Source organism: Apodemus sylvaticus, chromosome 5 (genome assembly GCF_947179515.1).
Source record: "Apodemus sylvaticus chromosome 5, mApoSyl1.1, whole genome shotgun sequence".
Lineage (NCBI taxonomy): Eukaryota > Metazoa > Chordata > Mammalia > Rodentia > Muridae > Apodemus > Apodemus sylvaticus.
In genome coordinates this window covers 58,023,118-58,043,481 of record NC_067476.1, presented here as the reverse complement: position 1 = coordinate 58,043,481, position 20,364 = coordinate 58,023,118, and the positions used below count along the sequence as shown (strand labels likewise).

At 39.4% G+C, this 20,364-nt stretch overlaps 1 protein-coding gene and 1 pseudogene across 2 annotated transcripts in view; both read left to right on the top strand.

Annotated features, from left to right (window-relative positions):
• Znf385b (zinc finger protein 385B) overlaps positions 1–20,364 on the top strand; it is a 391,151-nt gene that overhangs the window by 137,328 nt on the left and 233,459 nt on the right. The gene's annotated exons all lie outside the window — the stretch shown is intronic.
• On the top strand, positions 18,261–19,131 carry LOC127686426 (spermine synthase-like; annotated as a pseudogene).

Sequence of the window (20,364 nt, the reverse complement as noted above, 5' to 3'; positions counted from 1 at the left end):
CTGCTCTCCATAGCAAGTTCCAGGTCAGCCAGGGATTCTCAGCACAATTCTGCCCCAAATAAGTAAATAACAACCAGAACAGGAGGAGGAGGGGGAGGATGACGAGGAGAAAGAGGAGGAGGAGGAGGAAGAGGAGAAGGAGGAGGAGGAGAAGAAAGATGGGGAGGAAGAGGAAGAGGAAGAGGGGGAGGAAGAGGAAGAGGGGGAGGATGAGGAAGAGGGGGAGGAAGAGGAGGAGGGGGAGGAGGAGGAGGAGGAGGAGGAGGAGGAGGAGGAGGAGGAGGAGGAGGAGGAGGACACTGTCCTATTATATCAGTGCTTTATTCCAGGGTCTCATTTACCCTTAATCGCTTCCTGGGGGCATTATCTCCCAGTACAGACATTCTGGGATTCAGGCTCTGCTCTTCTGTTGTAGAAATATACATGTCCTGAATGCTTGTTCTTTTTGTTCAAATGTTGAATGGTCTTATCTAAAAACTGTGTCGTTATATAAGTTATAATGGTCTCAACTGTACAGATTTAGGTGTTTTAAATATTCTGTTATTGTTTCAGGTGATAAATGCTTATAAATTAGATTGATTTACTAATTACTCAGTTTATCTTATTGCTGGTGCTTTTTCACCTTGAAGTCTGTTAGTTTTGGTGTCTATATAATGTGCAGTGTGTCGTTCAATATGTAAAAACATGTAACATAGATTGGTTGTGCTTTTTGCTTGTTTGGTTGTGTTGAATGGAATCTGGAGAGTTCTGTTCACTCACACTTCGGAGAAAACTAATAAGTTGGGTTTCCCTTCTATTAATTTCTTGTGGGATTTCTCTTCTCTTTCCCCCTTTTCTCATTTTCCTTATTTATGCCTTTGGATAGAACGAGTTTGTTTTTTCTCACCACCTCAATTCAACATGTTCAAAGGCTGTGCACTCTATAGTTCCTTGCTTAATGGTTACTCTCTCTATCTTTTGCATGGCATGGTCAAAAGTTAATCATTGATTTTCTTCTGATAACCAAGTCATTCCGGATTTGTATCTCATGGTTGGCCAGTTTTTAAATTGCAGGGCTACCCCTGCAGATATTATTGTTACTGTTTGTGCTTTTAGATTTATTGCTTGAGAAGTTGCTGACTCTAAACCTGTTTTGCTTGTGGTGATGATATTGGATTTACTCTGCATCCTATTATCATTTCCATGGGCACATACTAAGACAAATGTGGGCATTAAGACACTTCTGTCCTGCACGTTGTGAAGATAGCCCCTGCTCTGGGCTAATTACCAGACCCAAGAGCTGATGTGGCTGCAAGGATATGAAAGCAGTCTCAGCTTCCCCAGCTGGTTCCCGTATGCCAGTGTATGTACACTGTGTAAGGCAGTGGGAACTGTTCTCTTGGGTAGGTACAAAATGCAGTTCCCTTATGGATGAGATCTCTGTTCAATAGCCCGCGTCTGTTTGTGGCTAGGAAGGAAACACCTACTAGACTTGGTAGTCCACCAATACAGTTGCCCAGCAAAGTACAAATGGAGGGAAAGCATGGACTGAAGGCAGTGACATGCAGGGATTCCTCCTGTCAGGCTCCACAAATCCTCCATGAGGATCCCTGAGGAGCAGGAGATATATTTTAGAGGAAACACAATATATAGGTTGTTAGATGACAGATGGACAAGCAGTAGAGTGAGTAAACTTGTGCTTCCTCCATTATCCCTCATTTCTGCTACCATTGACTCTATGAGCAATTGCTTTGAAAATAAAAATGGCAATTTGTAAAGATGCAATATGTACAGAAATAGTTATTTTAAAACCATGCCTTCATAATCCTCAGTGCTTTTTTATGATTTGATGTGTAATGAAATATAAAAGTACATTTATGTGCAGCTTAAAGTACAGAAATTATAATTGCCCCATAATGACAGAAATGTATATTTATTTTCTATCATAAAGTGAAAAAAACATTTTAGGAGTCGCAGTTCAAACAAATGAGGCTAAAATTCTTGTTATTTTTGCATTAGCGTGGTAATGAACAAATAAAATCATAGATTCTGTCTCCCTTGAATTACTTTTAGTAAAAATCTTTCTACATTAAGTAGCAGTACCCTTTGTGTTACTGAAGAACATTTACTAATCCATACTTTAGATCCTATCGTATTTAAAACATTGACAGAATAACAGAATGCCATCAAGTTAGCTTTGTTAGTGTAGACCATGGCTATCATTGGCTCTGCACAGCATGGTCAGTACACCACCTATCAGGAAACCTGTTCTCCAAGTGATTTGATGCCAAGTGACTCTTAAGAAAGAGGCATCAATCTGTTGAAGGATAAATTGCTTTCAAGAATTTTGAAACCTTTATGCAAACAAAAACAGCTAATGAGAAATTAGTTTTAAATATCCACCTAAACTTCCAACAAAAGATAAATACCACCAGAAGGTTCTGAATACTGTGAAGACTAAGTTTATATGTTAATGTGACCACAGACTTGACTGCCCCGATGGTGGCTTACTCCTGGGTGTACTGGGCACCTAGAAAACATTTAGACTTCATTGTGATCTTTTTTCTCATTAATGTTAAATAGCAAAAATGTCAAAATTGACATTTCTTTATTTCTAGTTTGAGTATGAGGCTATTTTTAAAGTAAATGGGAAATGTAAGTGAACTGAATTAAGCTATTAAACGAACTTCCATGGAAATAATCATGTAAGGGCTACTTAGTCTTACCATGCTTGGTTGTCTCATTCAGGTCAGGTGAACCAGTAGCTTTCAACACCAGGTATCTGGATGCAGTGAGAACACATGCTGGGGACCTGAGAATTGGAGTCATGGAAGTGTGTAATTAATCTAAACACTGTAGTATAGTCCTAAGAGAACGTCCACTCAAGGTCTGTGACATCACAGCTAAAGAGCTCATGTAATTTTACTTTAATAAGATAGGTAAATCACAAAAGTTTTCAGAGTTGATTAGTTTTAAAAGGATGATGCAGCATGGAAACAAGTTAGCTAATGCTTGAAAATATACAGAAAGCTGTGTGCTTAGGACAGAGTCCCACCCCCACCCCCTGGAATGAAATTTCCAGATTGCTTCTTCACTAATGTCTGCCATAAGGTTCTAGGTTACATAAATATACTTTGCTTTTTCTAATTACAAAAAGAGCATATGCTCAATCTTGAAAAACACAAAACAGCAAACAAAACCCACTTATAATTCCACTATACAGATATATCCACAGCCAACATTTTAATATGAGTCATTTATCTCTTCCAGTTTTCAGTAGGACGTCCCCCTTACCTACAATCACACTGGACATGTTTCCTTTCTTTCTTTCTTTCTTTCTTTCTTTCTTTCTTTCTTTCTTTCTTTCTTTCTTTCTTTCTTTCTTCTTTCCTTCCTTTCTTCCTCTCCTTTCTTTTCTTTCTTCCTTTCTTTCTTCCTTCCTTCCTTCCCTTCTTTCTTTCTTTCTTTCTTTCTTTCTTTCTTTCTTTCTTTCTTTCTTTCTTTCTTTCTTCCTTCCTTCCTTCCTTCCTTCCTTCCTTCCTTCCTTCCTTCCTTTCTTCCTTTCTTTCTTTCTTTCTTTCTTTTCTTTCTTTCTTTCTTTCTTTCTTTCTTTCTTTCTTTCTTTCTTTCTTTCTTTCTTCCTTTCTTGATAGATCTTTACACGTTACCTTTATTCTGTCATTCCCAGATTATCATTTCTGTTTAGTTTTATATTGTCTTTTGCATTTTCATTTTTTGTCTTTATTTTCATTGTTTTAAATTTTGTATGAGACACAAAATCTATTATTTATTTGCTACTATATTTGATAGTGTACTTGATTGTTCTAGAATGGATACCTACCTATATTTTCTTCTAGTTATCTTTATGTTAAAATACTATAAGGTTTTCATATATGATTTAACTTTCCTTAGCTATAAGCTCAGCATCATTGTTGAGTGACCTTTGCTCTTATTCTTATTGTTCTTATCATTGTGGTTTGTTGAGAGTCAATTTCACTGCTTAAACTAAGCTGAATTCAAACTTGCAGGCCTCCTGCCTCAGTAAACCTTGCAAGTAGCAGATTACAGACATGCGCCCCCCACACCTGACCTCTCATTCATCTTAAATGCCATCAATATTGTGTTTTTATATATTTTTGTTATTGATTTCAATATAATAATATCTCATTAAGTTTTTTGAGTTTTTTTCATTTTCTTTTTTGGTTTGTTCATTTGCCTGATACACTACATATTTAAAAATAATTTTGTATCACTTTTGACAACATAATAAAAACTATTAAAATACATTAAAACTTATCCTGTGTTTTAATTTATTTAACACCTACCAGTGTAACACATTGTTTGTGTGTGTCTATCTGTGTGTATGTCTATGGTTTCTTTTTTTTTCTGTTTAAATAGTGTTTTCAGGTTGATAAATTGTCAGATCTGAGAAATCTTTAAAATTGATAAGCACATGGCTCCTAAGATGGCTCACTAGTTAACAGTGCTTTCTGTTCTTGCAGAGGACCTGAGTTCAGCTCCTAGTACCCATGTTAGACAGCTGCTTCTAAGTGCCTTAATTTCTAGCTCAGGAAATCTAACACCTCTTCTGGTCTCCATAAGCACTCTCATACATGTGGCATATGGTTATGGTCTCTAACACACACCCATATGCAAATACACACACACACACACACACACATTCACACTGAATTTAACAAAATAGGTAGGGAGTTATTTTTAAATTTACATTTAACATAATTGCTACAGAACAAATAGAATAAAACTCTTAAATGAAGCAAAAGAAGTGAGGTACTGCTGAGGACTAAATAGTATTGTAGGTACTAGGAGTGCACCTCAAAGGAATTAAAGTACAAAGGTAATTGATCAACTAAGTCCGTGGTGCTGTTAGCACCCCGAGCTGCAGCCATGTGCTGGTCTCCATCTGCAGTCATGCATTCAGAAGCTCACTCTGTTCCCCAGAGAGTTTTCTTATGAGAAGAGCAGGTCACCAGCAGACCTAGACACTTCAGGTTAGTGCGCTTGGTAAGAAGAGGAGTCTTCGAAAATAGACATATCGATCCCAGACTTCAAGGCTTTTCCTGCATTTGCATGAACTTGTAAGGTCTGGGAAGTGTCTGCCAACCCGTGTAACATTGCTGCCTTTGTGGTGAAGCATGGTGCTCCACAGCACCCCACACAGCTTTACCTAGACTGAGCAACTCGCCTAAAGGGCCCAAACCTCGGAAGAGAATGGGAAATAAGGAAATCACCCACTGTCAAGGTAGACTTCCTAACAAGGAGAGCTGAGCTTCAGAGAGCTTGTTACATGCATACTCCCCCCCAATCAACCCCCCTGGATGCCCCTTTGGTGTATTCACAAGGTACAGTGTTATACTATGATACTTGCAGTTGATTTAAAACACTGTTATCACCGCAAACTTCCAATGTATCTCTTTCCCATGACAAGGGAAACCTGCCTCTTCTTCAATGACCAAGAGATGGAAAGATATTACCTGCCTTTTCAAAGCACATTTTACCATTTACGAGTGAGTTTTAATTTTACCTGCAATCAAATGAAAACAGGGTTGCTTTTTGGCATGGATGTGTGAAGATTCTAGAATAGTTTATTTTGTGCTACACAATAATGCATAAAGGATTGTGCATTTAGGCAACACTTTGATACCATGAACAAATACTAATTGAGGAAATTTTTAGAGTCCCTACAGCATTCTCAAGATCGACATAATGTAGACAAGGACTGGAAAGATGGCTCACATATTAAGAGCATCTGTTGCCTTTGCAGAGGACCTAGGTTAAGTTCCTAGCACCATCCACATAGTGGCTCACAACCATCCTTATTTCCAATTTCAGGAGATTCGATCCACCTTCCAACCTCTACAGACACTAGGTACATGCACAATATACATCATACAGTTATGTTTTTAGAATTTGTCATGTAATGAATATTCCACATGCTAGAGCTTGGGACATAGCTTGACTGGTATAGTGCTTGCCTCATGAAGTCCTGGGGGTTCTTTCTCTAGGGCCACATCAAACTGGGCCTAGTGAACATGCCTATAAGTTCAACCCTTGGGAGGTATAGAAAAAGGCCATTCCTGACCAGATCTATAGATCTTCCACATAAAATGTATTAAAAGATCGAAGATTATACATAATTTTATAAGCACATGAAATGTATTGAGTACATGTGTCTTACAACAAATATTGACCTTTATCATTAAAGCAATTATTTAGGCAAAATGAGTGATATCATTTTTATGGCTTAGTAATAAATATTTCATTGTGTGTGTATATATGTATGTGTGTATACACTTGTATGCATGTATATAAATAGATCGTACTTTCTATATCCATTTGTCTATTGATAGACACTATGTTCAACTCCATTTCTTGTGCAGAGAGGCTAGCATTGCAATATACATGTTAATATCTGCTTCCATGCTATGTAACCCTCACTTTCCTTTGGATGCATGTCTACTAGTGGGATGGTTGAATTATATGCCCGTTCTGCCTCTGGCTTCTAGAAGGAGAAAGGTAGGCATAAATAGATTAAAGGAATTTATTACTTTGTCTTTCATTTTGTGGATAAAAGCAAGAATAAACAGATTTTAATAATAATTAACTTATTTAGCATCCTGTCATGAACACCAAAGAACTGCACCATAATATATGCAGAGGACTGTTGAGGCCAGCTCACACATCTTAATCGTGGGTTCTCTGGAAGGAGAGATGGGTAAAGGAACAGGCTGCAAGAGAAATTACATGGAGAGACACAAAACACATGACTTTTGCTTTAAGTCTCCATCTTTAATCATTAAGCCTCTCTTCCAAAGAAACAAAGGCAGACCAAGCCCCTCCCCTGAAGGCTGGAAACCGGTTCTTCTTGTTCTTCAGGAGGTGGGTGGTCAGGTTGCTGGCTGCTATTCTTGAGAGCAGTGGGCAGGGGGAGGTCACAGAGGACATAGCACAGTCCCATGCAGGCTCTGTGATTGTCACTTCTGTCTCTGTGAACCCCTATAGAACCATGCTTAGTTGATTCTGTGGGCAGTGTTCTACTGTGTCCTCAGCCCATCATGTTCCCACGATCCCTCCTCTTCTGTGGAATAGCCAGAGCTATGCCTAATGTGTGGCTGTGGGTGTCTGCCTATGCACCCATTAGCTGCCAAACAAAACCTCTCGATGACAATTGGGTTAGGCACCGATCTGAGTAAAGCAGAATGCCATTAGGAATCGTTTCATTGACTTTTTTTTTTTTTTTTGGCCAGTGGTACTTGGTTCCATCCTATGTCTCTGAGCTATCTACCCTCTGATTCTTTTCCCCACAGACAGGCTGTGTTGGGCATGGGATCCCTCTTGTGATGTGGGTGTGAAGTTGAACTGGTAATTGGTTGGCCACTCCTACAATGTTTGCATCATTACCCTAGCACATTTTGCAGGCAGGACAGATTGTGGGCTGAATGTTTTGTAGCTGGATTGGTGTCCCAATCCCTCCACTGGATTCCTTACCTGGTTACAGGAGATTTCTGGTTCAGTCTCCATAGTCCCCATTGCTAGGTATCTTTGTCCTGGTCACCCTTGTAGATCCCAGAGAGTTTGCACTGCAACAGGTTACCATGCTGTGACAAAAATGCCTCCCCATCCCCATTTCCATTTGTTTCTCTCAGTCCCCTCTCCCTCCAGCCCCCATCTGCTATCTCCCCATCCCTGCCATCTGATCCTTTCTGTCCCTATGCAGTTACCCCAGTTTTCTCGTATTACCTTGCTTAAGAAGAGTTACTAAGTGATTAAAAACAAAACAGACTGTTGGTTTCAAAGCTTATCTCTGTCATTTACTGCCTAAATATCCCTGAGCAGTCATTTAAGAGTGCCTTTGTCCCGTTGCATTCTGTGTGGACAACGGGGAAACCATAGTTCTTATATTGTCATGGAGCTAAGTGAGATATTCCCAGAATAGCACATGCTGACAATGTGTGCTCAATAAATATGCATGTTGGTAATTGTTTCTGTCACTTGCATTGCTTTGAGTCCATTCTCTTACTTGTCCCTGCCCCCTCCTTTGCCTTGCAATTTTAAGTTTCTTCTTCCTTCACAGCTTTATCTAACTAGAGGAAGCTGACCTCCCACATGTGTGTGTGTGTGTGTGTGTGTGTGTGTTGCTGTATTTGTTATGCTTAGAAGCTTTTTGGAATGGTAGATATCTATGCAGGAACATTATTTTATGACTATTTTTCTTACCTTACCTGTGGTGTATGAGGAGGACTGGAGTTAGGGTGAAACTTCTTATGACATTAAGGTGGCTGAAGTTTTAGGATCCAAGCAAGACCCATACCTGTGGTGGTTGTAGTTTAAAAGATTAAGGAGCCTAGTATTCTTGCTTTTAAGGTAACCCTATCACCACCACCACCCACACACAACCTCTATGCTAGAAATGAAAGTTTTCCTAGGCAAGTTCTACCACTGAACTACATTCTCAGTCACTTCATGTATCTCAGTCTTCTCTCTACTGTGTTGAAGAGTGTGAAAGCAAGCAGTCAGAATCTACCACATGTTTTGTGTTTCAGGTTAAAGCAACACACATGTCTACTTACCCAACAGAGGTATCCCACTGCAGACCAAAGCACAGGTACCACTGAAGTCCAACTTGGTGAAGGGTTACTGATAGGGTAGAAATGACTCAGACAGCTGCATCACCAAATGCCACCCCAGCATGGGTGACACTCACAAAAATTGGAACTTGGAGCCCACAGCACAGCCTCCAGCAGTACATTAGGCTGGAAAGGGCCCCTTACTAGTGACTATGTTGGCCTAAGCCTTTTCTAACAGCTCAGCTGGTTTCTGCTTCTTCCAGGCAGCTGATCTGGTCTGGTGGGTCTGAGAGCCTTTAGCTTGGCTTGTTCCTTCTGGGAGGGAGTGACTTAGTGAATCTGGTCAGTTTCAGGGACTTCCTGGAAACTAGTTTGTGTTTACATCCCTTATTAAGGAGATTCCCAGCTAGATGAAATGTTTCAATCTCAAACGAAACCGTTACATAGCACCACTCTCCAGAATTCGCATAATATTGTTGCTTAGAAAACAATGGTATTAGCCAGTGTGGTGGCAAATGACTAGATTATAGATATCTCTTCCTTCCTTCCTTCCTTCCTTCCTTCCTTCCTTCCTTCCTTCCTTCCTTCCTTCCTTCCTTCCTTCCTTCCTTCCCTCCCTCCTTCCTTCCTTCCTTCCTTCCTTCCTTCTTCCTCCCCACCCTACCCCTGCATTTTTTAATGTGATAGGGTCTCATTCTGCAGTTCAGGATGGTCTTGAACTTGTAACATTCCTCTGGCATTAGCCTCCCAAGGGCTGGAATTGCATTTCACGCATGCACCACTGGTTAGATTGTTTTCTCATTTTGTTCATGAACCATATTGGGAATGAGAAAGGAAGAACCAAAACATGGAAAACAAAACAAAACAGAGCACACAACTGAGGTTTTGTATCTCTTAAGATATGAAAATAAGACACACACCCCCTCTGGGTACCCCGAAGTGAGGTCTTTCTGGCCCAGTGGCTGGATTTCAGCCTCACAAATCCCTCCTAGACATGTTTGCTTGCACTTAGGTCACAAAGAATTACCTGTGTGGAAACATTGTGTTTCTGACTATATTATGTTACTACAACTTATGAAAACTCATCTGCATATGCATCTTACAGGAATTAGTCACATTTAATAAGCTTATCACATACAATACACAAATTTGATTTTAATATCTGTCGCAAAATGTCTGAGGCCAATGTTACTGCAATAAAAATATTTCTATGAATTTTGCGACTGAACTTGCTTAGCACCAAGATCCCTTCTTATAAGTGAATTCAAATGACTCTAAATGAATTATAGATGAATAGAATTTTAAGCTGCGTTTTTATTTAATTTTTTCATACATTTTATCATTCCTCTCCCCAATCTTCCCCACTTCTCTTCTCACCTAACTTCAACCCCCTCTTCACCTCCTCAAAAAAACTGAACAACAAATTCAAAATAAGTCAATGAAAATCAATAAGACAAAAAAAAAATACCAAAAGAAAATGTTTTGTGTTGGTCAGCTATTTATGGGCATGGGGCCTGCCCTGGACTGTGATTAATATATCCACAGACATTCCTTTTAAGAAAGTAGATTTTTCCCCCTTCTCAGCAGGTATCATTTGGAAATAGCTTCTTGGTTAGAGGTCGGAACTTCTGTGTAGTTCCCCTTCTCAGTATGGGAACCCCATATGCAAATTTTTAGTGAGTGAATTAATGACCATAAGTGAAAATAAAATATACTTATGACATTTTCTCCTTTGATTACATTATTTAAAATACTCTCACAGAAATATGTTTTAAAATATAGCATAATTGTAATGTATTCACATTGATCTCCATTTTATCATACCTCAGAGGTGTTTATTAAGAAATATGATAAGGGGCTGGAGAGATGGTTCAGCAGTAAGAGCACTGGCTGCTCTTCCAGAAGTTCTGAGATCAATTCCCAGCACCTACGTGGCAGCCCACAATTGAAGGTAACTCCAGTTCCAGAGGATCTGACACACTCACAAAGACATACACCAGGCAAAACACCAATGCCCATGAAATACAAAAAGAAAGAAATATGATGAAAGCTGTCACACAGTGAGGGTTACTTTTTTAATATAGAAATCTCTTCAAGTAACAAAACTGACCCTGTTGACTCCTTGGACACAATCAGCATTTACTCCCTTTGTTCTGTTTATAAATCGGGGACTCATCTCTGTGACAGGAAGGTTCTCAGCTTTTGCTTCCTCCTCTCCACAGGAGCCTTTGCAAGTGGGGGAGCAAAGGAGATACTATTTTCTAGATGTTAGGGATACCTACCCTCAGAGAACGCACCAATTCTACCTTTAGCCCTGAGAAGTTACTTACACAGGACTATACAAGTTAAGTGGCCTCTGGTCCTGGAAAGGCTCAGTGCAGCAGTGTAGGGGAATACCAGGACAGGGAAGTGGGAAGGGTGGATAGGGAACAGGGGGAGGGAAGAGGGCTTATGGGACTTGCGGGAAGGGGGGGATCAAGGAAAGGGGAAATCATTTGAAATGTAAATAAAGAATATATTGAATAAAAAAAAGAAAAAGAAAAATTGTTATCATTGATTTAAAAAAAAAGAAACAAGTCAATGTGAATGTTATGAATATTAACCTGCTGGTTGAACCTGGAAATTCAGGTTAAATATGTGGCTGCTACAGTGCCTCAGAGAAATTTGTATTTAAATTAACTTATGTAAAAAAAGAAATCTTAGAATAAATGCTTTTTTATTTTTGTACTTATTTAAGAATTGAAAAAAAAAAAAGGTAAGTGATCCTCCAGTGAGGGCCACCAGTTAATGACTTATAAATTGTGTGTGAAAAACTTGACTTGAGAATCAGTCATTGGATGGAAAGGTCCATGCTGTCTATCCTGTAAACACAGGAAGCATAGGAATGCCACCTGGCTGACATCTTGGGCACCAATAACAGTATGTACCCCCACCCAGCTCTTTAAATTCTTAAGCCATTGGAGGAAACTGCACAACAGATCATTTATGCCCTCTAAACATAGCTTTAAAACTCCTGAGACTATGCTTGAGCTATCATGGAGACCATGGAAAGGACCTGGGTGGTGTTGGGTAAGTTTTGTAGTATCTCTTTAACTGCATTTTAAGCAGGGAGAGACTCCACCGTACAGGATTGTTGGGAGGATTAACTGAACAATTAATGTGAAACTCTTAGGACAGTTCCTAGCACACAGTAAGCTGTCAATAATCATTAGCTGTTATTATTGTCTGAGAAGATAACGGGACTCTCGGGCTTACAAATAAATTGCATATTAAAACGGGACTACATTCAACTGAAGAGAGACTATAATTCCAAAGGAATCCATAACCAGGCGGACCTTAATGTACTCTTGTGCTTTCAGCAATCATAAGAAGTCTTCCAGCCAGAAACCAAGTCGGGAGAGAGAAGCAGGGTATTTCTAACCGGCATCACCGAATTCTTCAGTGTGCAACCTAGAAGAACATGTGTCAATAGTGATAACATTTAAAAATTAATACAGTGACTGCAGTTACAATCAATTTTAGTTTGTTTTGAAAGATGAAGTAAACGGCTGACGTTGATGGGCTGTGCTGTTGAGGTGACATTCAGGATGACCATGAGACCGGGTCCGCGTTCTCCCTGAGTCCCTGTTCCCAGCACTCCCCAGATTGAGTCTATTCAGCATCCCACAGTGACACATCATGTCTTCATTTGCAAGCATGTTGTGCCATCCGGTACTCGCTCTGAGCATCTTTGGGATTGACAGGCATAGACACAGACTCTAAAGCTAAAAAAGACGCTGGAAAAGAACAAAGATGTGCCAGTGGGACCATGCTACACATTCTGCAGATGTGGCCATTTAGATTTGAGAGTCAGGAGGGAAAACTACTCTGAATGAATGAGATACACCCAAACTCTGAGAAATACTGGTGCAAACGGTTTCATGGTGTGCCAGCTGTGAGCTGGGAATTGAGTGGAATGAAGATGACCTATGAACGGGCAGTCAGCACATACTAGTTCACAGCGCAAGGCTATATTTTAGAGTCCTGGGCTGTAGAACTTGGGGGGTGGCGTAAACAGAGAAGGATCATTTAAGAGAGACATCAGCTTTTCTCTTCATTGAAGTCAGTGGACTGGGAGGGGCTATTTGAAGGGTTCTTTGCTGACATACTCATGGTTTCAGCAACTCTTCATTGAAACTAGCAAATCTTTTTCCTTCATTTTTTTAAAAAGGAATTTTATTGGTACTATCTTTTCCTCTGGTGTGTATTCAGTCTACTCAAAAAACAAATGCCACTCCTCTGCTCGCAGAGTGTCACAAAGTATACATGAACCCCTGTGTGTTCATTTAGATACCTTGAGGAAAACTATAGAAAACAGCATTTTCCCTTGATCCGTTAGGTCATGTGAGCATACTAGCTGATAATATCCTATTTTAAATACATGTGGGAACTGTGATTTTGGGTGTGGTGGCACGCACCTGTAACCTGAGCTCTCTGGAGGCCAAAGCGGGAAGATTGCCAAGAATCCCAGACTAGCCTGGGTTGCAGAAGTTTAGTGCCCAAAGTGTGGATTAGTCAACCATAAGAGAACTTATGGCATAGCATTTTCATTGATTTAGAAATAGGCATGTGACCCAAATCTAAAACACGACTGCTGTGGGTTTCCACAGTGGCATGCTCCACTAATGACAACACGTGAGGCAACAGCCATGTTCAGTCTCTGCTTCTAAGGTGTAAAGAAGACGTACATTGAGGATTTCTTCTTGAATGTACTTCTATGTTTTGAGTGGGTGTTTTAGAGAAACATGTTATTTAAATTTTCTACTCATGGAAAGAGGGAGTGTTACTGTTTAATGGACATTTAATTTCATTTTGGGGAGATGAATGGTAGTGACTCCTGGGCACCAAGATCAACATGCTAAATCCTTTAGCCCCCCCCCCCCCCACACACACACACGGTTCAGATAGCATGTGTACATTCTATTACAACATAATTTTAAAACATGTCTCCTCCATACTGAGAGGACATTCCAGTGTATTTATGGCATTATTTGAAAACATTGTTTCCCTTAAAATAACTCTAAGAACAATATGAATATGCAATTAAATGCATTACCATAAAACATTGGTCAGATATCAAAACCGTGAAAGTGCTTAAACCCACATTGGGATGTAGTTAAGAAACTCTGCAGCCCTAGCCGGCAGGGATCTGAGAGCATGCTTTGATTTTATGCTTAACTTCATGACCTTATATAATGTAATGGGTTCTAGCTTGAGTAGAAAGTTTAGAGATGACTTTTTATTGACTTTAGTCAAAGGAGAAGATTATTCAATAAGACCATAAACATTAAGCTTCTGGTATTTGGAAGTTGTATTAGATTGGATTTCAGGTATTATGTGTGGAATAAAGTGGTTTTATTATGATCACTCTTCTTTTCAAGTCTCTATAGTTCCAGTTTAATGGCATAATAACAGCACGGCTAGATTTACCAGCCAGAGTTATAAATATGTAACATTCATTCCTAGGTAATAGATTACACACCTCTTTTATGAAGTAGTAGTTACCCTTGATGTAAAAGTGGTTATTTGATTTGAATAAATGATCCTAGAATTTATGAGACACTGTTAGTTTTCCTGTCCTCCCAGGTGCTAAAGAGCTTTTGCAAGATGTCAGAGTTGGATAAATAATAATTGGTCTTCAAGAATCTCCAGTCTGTAGGATAGTTATTTTAAAAATTCAACTTAAGACCCTTAAGACAGACATGCTTTAATTTATTTTTTACTGTACCTGTTGCTTAGCCACATTTTACTGAAGAATAACTCATTTTCTATTGACAAACTGTCACTCCTTTCTGGGGGTTTTGCTAAAACTATCTTCATATACCTCATGTTTATCTAATTACTATATAGTTTTTTAATATGATTCCATTCCTTTTAGAGTTCAGGTCTGATTCACAGATTTATGAATACTGTTTCAATCTGCAAAGAAAAGAAAGGACCATATAAATTCTTATAAAAAGAATCTACATTATAATAAGAATAGGGATCTTATTTTGTAATTTCTAGTAGAACTGCACAGAAGCCAAAAGGTTGAGCTTGTAGTCATACATACTTATAACTATGTTATAAGTAGTACCAATGTATGTTTCGTTCTACAAGATCACTTATATAAGGAGAAAATGATACACATATTCATGTTCATGAAAAAATAGACTCTGACTCCCTGCAGTAAGACATTTAATACCAATCATTAGAAGCTCCTCAATCCTGAGATGTCTTGAGAGCACCGAAATTTTACAGTTAGGTGAAATATGGATATTGTGGACACTGTTGGGGTCTGGTTCTTCCTGGTCCTTCTGTGGGTGCTATACACGTATGGCCACCATTGATTGACTGCCATTTTCTGTTTTCCTTTCCTTATTCACAGAGTTGCTTTAAGGTAAATAGATGACCCCATGTCTGAGAACATCTTAATTTAAAAGAAGAGTCATTCTAACTTTTTAAAATCCATAAATAGATGTTCAGCTCTATTGGATTTTAGCTAGTATTGTTGGCTTTCCACATCTGTGAATTTCACATCTGCGAATTCTATATCTAGATCCAACCAATTAAGGATCAACAAAATCTGTAGGAAAACACGTCATGAGCAGTGAATACATACGGAATGGCTTTCCCCTCATATTCCCTAAGCAGTACAGGATGACAAATACTTATATTGTATATGGGTTAGAAACAACAGAGAAAGGCTTGAAAGGATGTAGGAGGATGTGTCTAGGCTATTTGCAGATACCATGCACATTGGAGACTTGGTGCAAGCATGCATTTGAGTACACGAAGCAAGGCCTGGAACCAATTGTCCCTAACATGCTAAAAAATTAATGCTTGTGCATAAATGGTATGCTGATGAGAAAACAGCTTCTTTGTATAGTTTTATAAAGCAATGTTTATTGAATAGTTGATTAAAAATGAATGTAGCTTGAGGATTTCTCCCTTGTGGATGCTCTTGTCACTCACATGAACCACAGTCCTGTTGACTCCTGGGCTTGTTCTAACATAGCCTGCTTCCTACAGAGTTCTGTATTCTGGACTGCCAAATTAATAGAATAATATAATATGTAATTTTTGGGTGACTTATTTCTTGAATTTGTTAACATTGTGTTTTCAAAGCTTACCCATGATGTAGCACATACCTGTACAGTTCTTTCTCTTTTTAGCTGAATAATATCCCACTCTATGGTTTTTCTCACCTTTGTCTGTTCATCTGTCTGTTGATTGGCACATTACCTGTGAGAAAGCTGTTGATCCTACCTTTGGGCTGGTACAAATATTGCTTCTATTAACAGACCTGTATGAATTTTTGTGTTATTTATATTATAATTTCTATTGGGTATGTAATTAGCAGTGAAATTCCTGAGTTACAGAGTAAATCTATAACTAACTGACAGATGAATCATTGTTTTCAAAGTGATGGTACCATTTTACATTGGTCTAGGGGTGCAAGAGGCCCCTACTTCAGCTCAGCATCTTTTATTGTCATCAGATTACCGACTCCCCACCTTAGTGGCTAGGAAATAGCACTTCTTTATGATTTTCATTTTTACAACCCAAATGGCCAGTAGTGTCTGTCCATAATTTTTCATATGCTTTTTGAACTTTTGTTTATCAGCCTTGAGGAAGTTAATTCAAATAATTTCTCCATGTCTGTATGTGTGTGGTATGTTGTGTAGGTGGGAGTGGGGGTTGAAGGTGGGGATGGGGATGGGGTACACACAACTGAATTTGCCCTTTTGTGTGCACAAGTGAAGGCCAAAAGCAGAATTTTGGGTGTTATCCTCAGTTACTTTCTGCCTTATTGCATCGCCATAGGGCCTCTCACCAAGCAGGAAGTTTGCTGGCCCAGCTGAGGTGGCTAGTCAGGAGTGCTGGGTTTATAGGTGTTTGCAGCCAAGCCTGGAAAGCCATTGCTTCTGGGATTCCAATTCAAATCCTCATGATTTCAGAGATACTTTTCCAGCTCCCCTTTTTTTCCATTCTTTATTAGCTCTTTGGTTTTTATTTATGGAATTGTAATAAACAAAGAATATTTTTTCAAATCCAATGGCAAAATTCTTTATCACATAGAATTTGAAAATATTCTTCCCATTCTGTGGTCTATCTTCATTTTCTTAATAGTGCCCTTCAAAGCAAAACATTTTTAAATTATGATGGAGTTCTGCTCCTTCCTTTTGTTGTTGATTCCTTTGATGTTATATCTATGAATTCTCCACTAAATCCAAAATTACGACAATTTACACCTATTTTTTCTCATGACATCTTCATAGTTTTAGTTATTTTGATACTTTTGTAGCTAATCTTCAACTAACTCTCACATAGCACTGAATGTACTTTATTAGAGGATCAGTAAATGGGATAGAGTCGGTGACCTATGAATATCTGATGACTCTTACTTGTGATTTCAGGGACATCAAATCCCACTGCCACTAGCCAACCCAGTTAGCCACAGATAGAAAGCAATAGTCATGAGACAGTAAAGTAGCATCACCAAGTTTGTGAAGAAGGATGAGTCAGAGGGTTGGAAGATAACTAAAGCTCACAGATGGTTTCAATCAAAAGCTTACAACTTCCTGGATTCAACATTCAATCTTTTCCCTTCCCAGAATATTTTCTTCAATTCCAGCTGCTGAAACAGTGTGTCTATAAATCAATGTTCTCAGGATGTGTTTTAACAGACAACTTCCTGTCAGCTCATGGCAATTTTGTATTTTCTACTAAAAAAAAAATTCAAGTATATATAGTTACAATTCAGTTTCATACCTTGATGGAATTAATGACTCGTGGCTATACAGTTGCTTCAGTGAAATATAACCAAGGTAAAACAAAAAACAATGGGGGAGGGTGGTACAATGTAACTGAGAACTATTCAGGATTGTTTCCAATGCAATTGTAGACCTGTTGTCTCATCATCAATTTCAAAGATGTTGGTTGAGTTACTCTAACAGTTTAACTCTTTTGAATAAAGTTTAGCGGTGGACATAGGATCTGATCACAACTAGCTACACAGCTGTAAGTTAACTGTCTACAAGTCATCTTAGCTGTGGGTTGACAATGATGGGTGATAAAGTTCTGTATAGAATTTGATGAGGATAATGATGATGATGATGATGATGACGACGACGACTTTGGAGCCATCAATAAGGCTTAGTAGGTAAAGGTGCTTTCTGTCAATGTTGATATCCTACCTAAGTTGGAGCCCCTAAATATAACAGTCGAAGTAGAGAAAGACCAAGGTGACCTTTAGAAGGTCTTTCTTCTGATCTTCACGAGTGAGTCTCACACATACACACACATACACACACACACACACACACACACACACACACACAAACATCCACACATGCATACACACAATACATGCAAATTAAGAAGTAATTTGATGTTTAAGAAAAAGTTTTCAGGACACCCAGCCCTTCAAGTTCAGGGCCGGAGGCATCCCTGCTTCTTCCTCTAAGGGGTGGGTTGGCCCTGCCCCTGTGCCCTGGGCCACTTGCCCCACCCACCTCCTATTCCTGTTCTCCCCTGGCACAGCACACTCCCCCCGCCCGCGCCCCCGCCCGCTGCCTGACATGCTGCGTAGTCCCTTGATCTCCCTATGCATGGCTCAGGGCCTCACCCCACTGTGACAGCAGCAAGACAGCATGCTCGACTTCACGCTTGGGCGCCAAAGCTGATGGTGAGGCCATTCTGAAAGGCGTTCAGTCCATTTTTTCAGGAGTAGGGGATGACAGAGTCAGGGCACTCCTGGCAGGACCATGGATATTTAGCAACTTTCATGAACAGGAATGACACCTTTGCCAATTTGAGAATTCACTTACATGGATTGGCATTGCTGGACATTCAGAGTTATGACAGTGATGTGCAAGGCAAACAAGAAACTGATAGCCTTTTGAACAAAATAGAAGAATAAATGAAAGAACAGAGTCAAGACAGTACTGGGTGGGTGAAGCGATTACCACCCATAGTTTGAGGAGGAGCCATTGACAGATACTGGCCTACTGCCAATGGGCGCCTGGTTGAGTGTGGCATAGATGAAGTGGTGTATGATGAAGATTCACCCTATCAGAACATCAAAAATCTATACTCAAAGCAGTTTGGGAATATTCTCATCCTCCGTGGGGATGTTAGTTGGGCAGAGAGTGACTTGGCATGTGCCTGGGCCATCATGGGCAATGGTAAAGAAGACTACACTGGCAAAGATGCACTGATTCTGGGAGGCAGTGATGGAGACATATTATGTGAAATTGTCTAACTGAAACCAAAGATGGTCATTATGATAGAGATTGACCAAATGATAATTGATGGATATAAGAAATACATGAAGAGAACATGTGGAGATGTCTTAGACAATATTAAAGGAGACTGCTATTAGGTTCTTATAGAAGACTGTATCCCAGTACTGAAGAGGTTTGCCAAAGAATGGAGAGAGTTTGATTATGTGATTAATGATTTGACAGCTGTCAAGTTTCCTCACTTACCTGTCTGTGTCAGTTCTAGTGAAGAGACACAATGGCCATGGGAGATCTTATAGGAGAATGCCTTTACTTGGGGGCTTACTTAACAGTTTCAGAAGTTTAGTCCATTACCATCATGGTAGGGAGCATTGTGGTATGCAGGCAGGTGCTAGAGCAGTGCCCGGAGGGTCTATGGATCCATAGATAGAGAGATTCAGGGTATGCCATGGGTTTTTAAAATGTCAAAAACATGCTTCCGTCAACAAGGCCACACCTCTCAATTCTTCTAATCTTTTCAAATAGTGTCACTCCTTGGTGACTAAATATTCAAAAGTATGAAACTACGGAGTGCATTCTTATTCTAACCACCACAATTTCTTAGAAGTAATTTAATTGGCTCTTGATTTGAATTCCCACTCTTGAACCTAGCATTAAAATAGATAATTGCTCTATTTGAATGTGACTACATTCTGAATTACTGTCTTGATATGTTTGATGTGGCCATACATATTTGTGATGATATTGCTCTTATTGTAAGAAAACAGGCACGATGTTTTTATTTTTGACTTTGCAAAATGTCATGACTCAAGAATTATACATGAGTCAAGGATTCAAGGTAGAACAGAATTCTTTTCTGTCCTTTTGTCTCTTACTATCCACAGATTAATATTACAGCCAGACAAAAGCCTGTTTTCCTCACGTTTGTTGTTCTTTGTCCTTGGGCCCACGGGGATGTGCAGACTAAATGTCTGTTTACACAGACAGGCAGTTAGAGCTTTGTAGCTTCTGTCAATCTTTTGGCACCTGCAATTATTTTATAAACAGTTTTAAAAGATATTCTGCATTTCTCAGCTCCAGGAGCTACTCTGTGGAGTAGAACAGGATATAAGAAGTGCAGCCATTGAAGATCTGGATTGCTTTCATTTATTACCAAGCACTGAGAACTTTGAAATTATGAAGTGCTTTTCAAATTATTCATTAAGTCTCCCTGTATTAGAAATAATTAATCATTGCATTATTCTCAGTGTTTTCGAGATACGCCAGTGTATTTGGTCCTAGCTATCCAGCGAGAGCTAAAGAGCATGATTCATCTTTCCTTACTGCTCACTTAACACTGAGACACAGTACCTTGCTTCTGTTTCCTTCTCACTGAGGTTGGTCACTCCGCATCCTGGCTGACTGATGCTTTCAGCATCCAGGAGGGACTCCAGAAAGGAGTTTGTTGGTGGGTGGAAGGAGAATTACAAATGGAAGCCAGCCTGGTTCACAAAGGGGATGTATGTTATCCTGCAGAAGTGCTTGGTCCCATC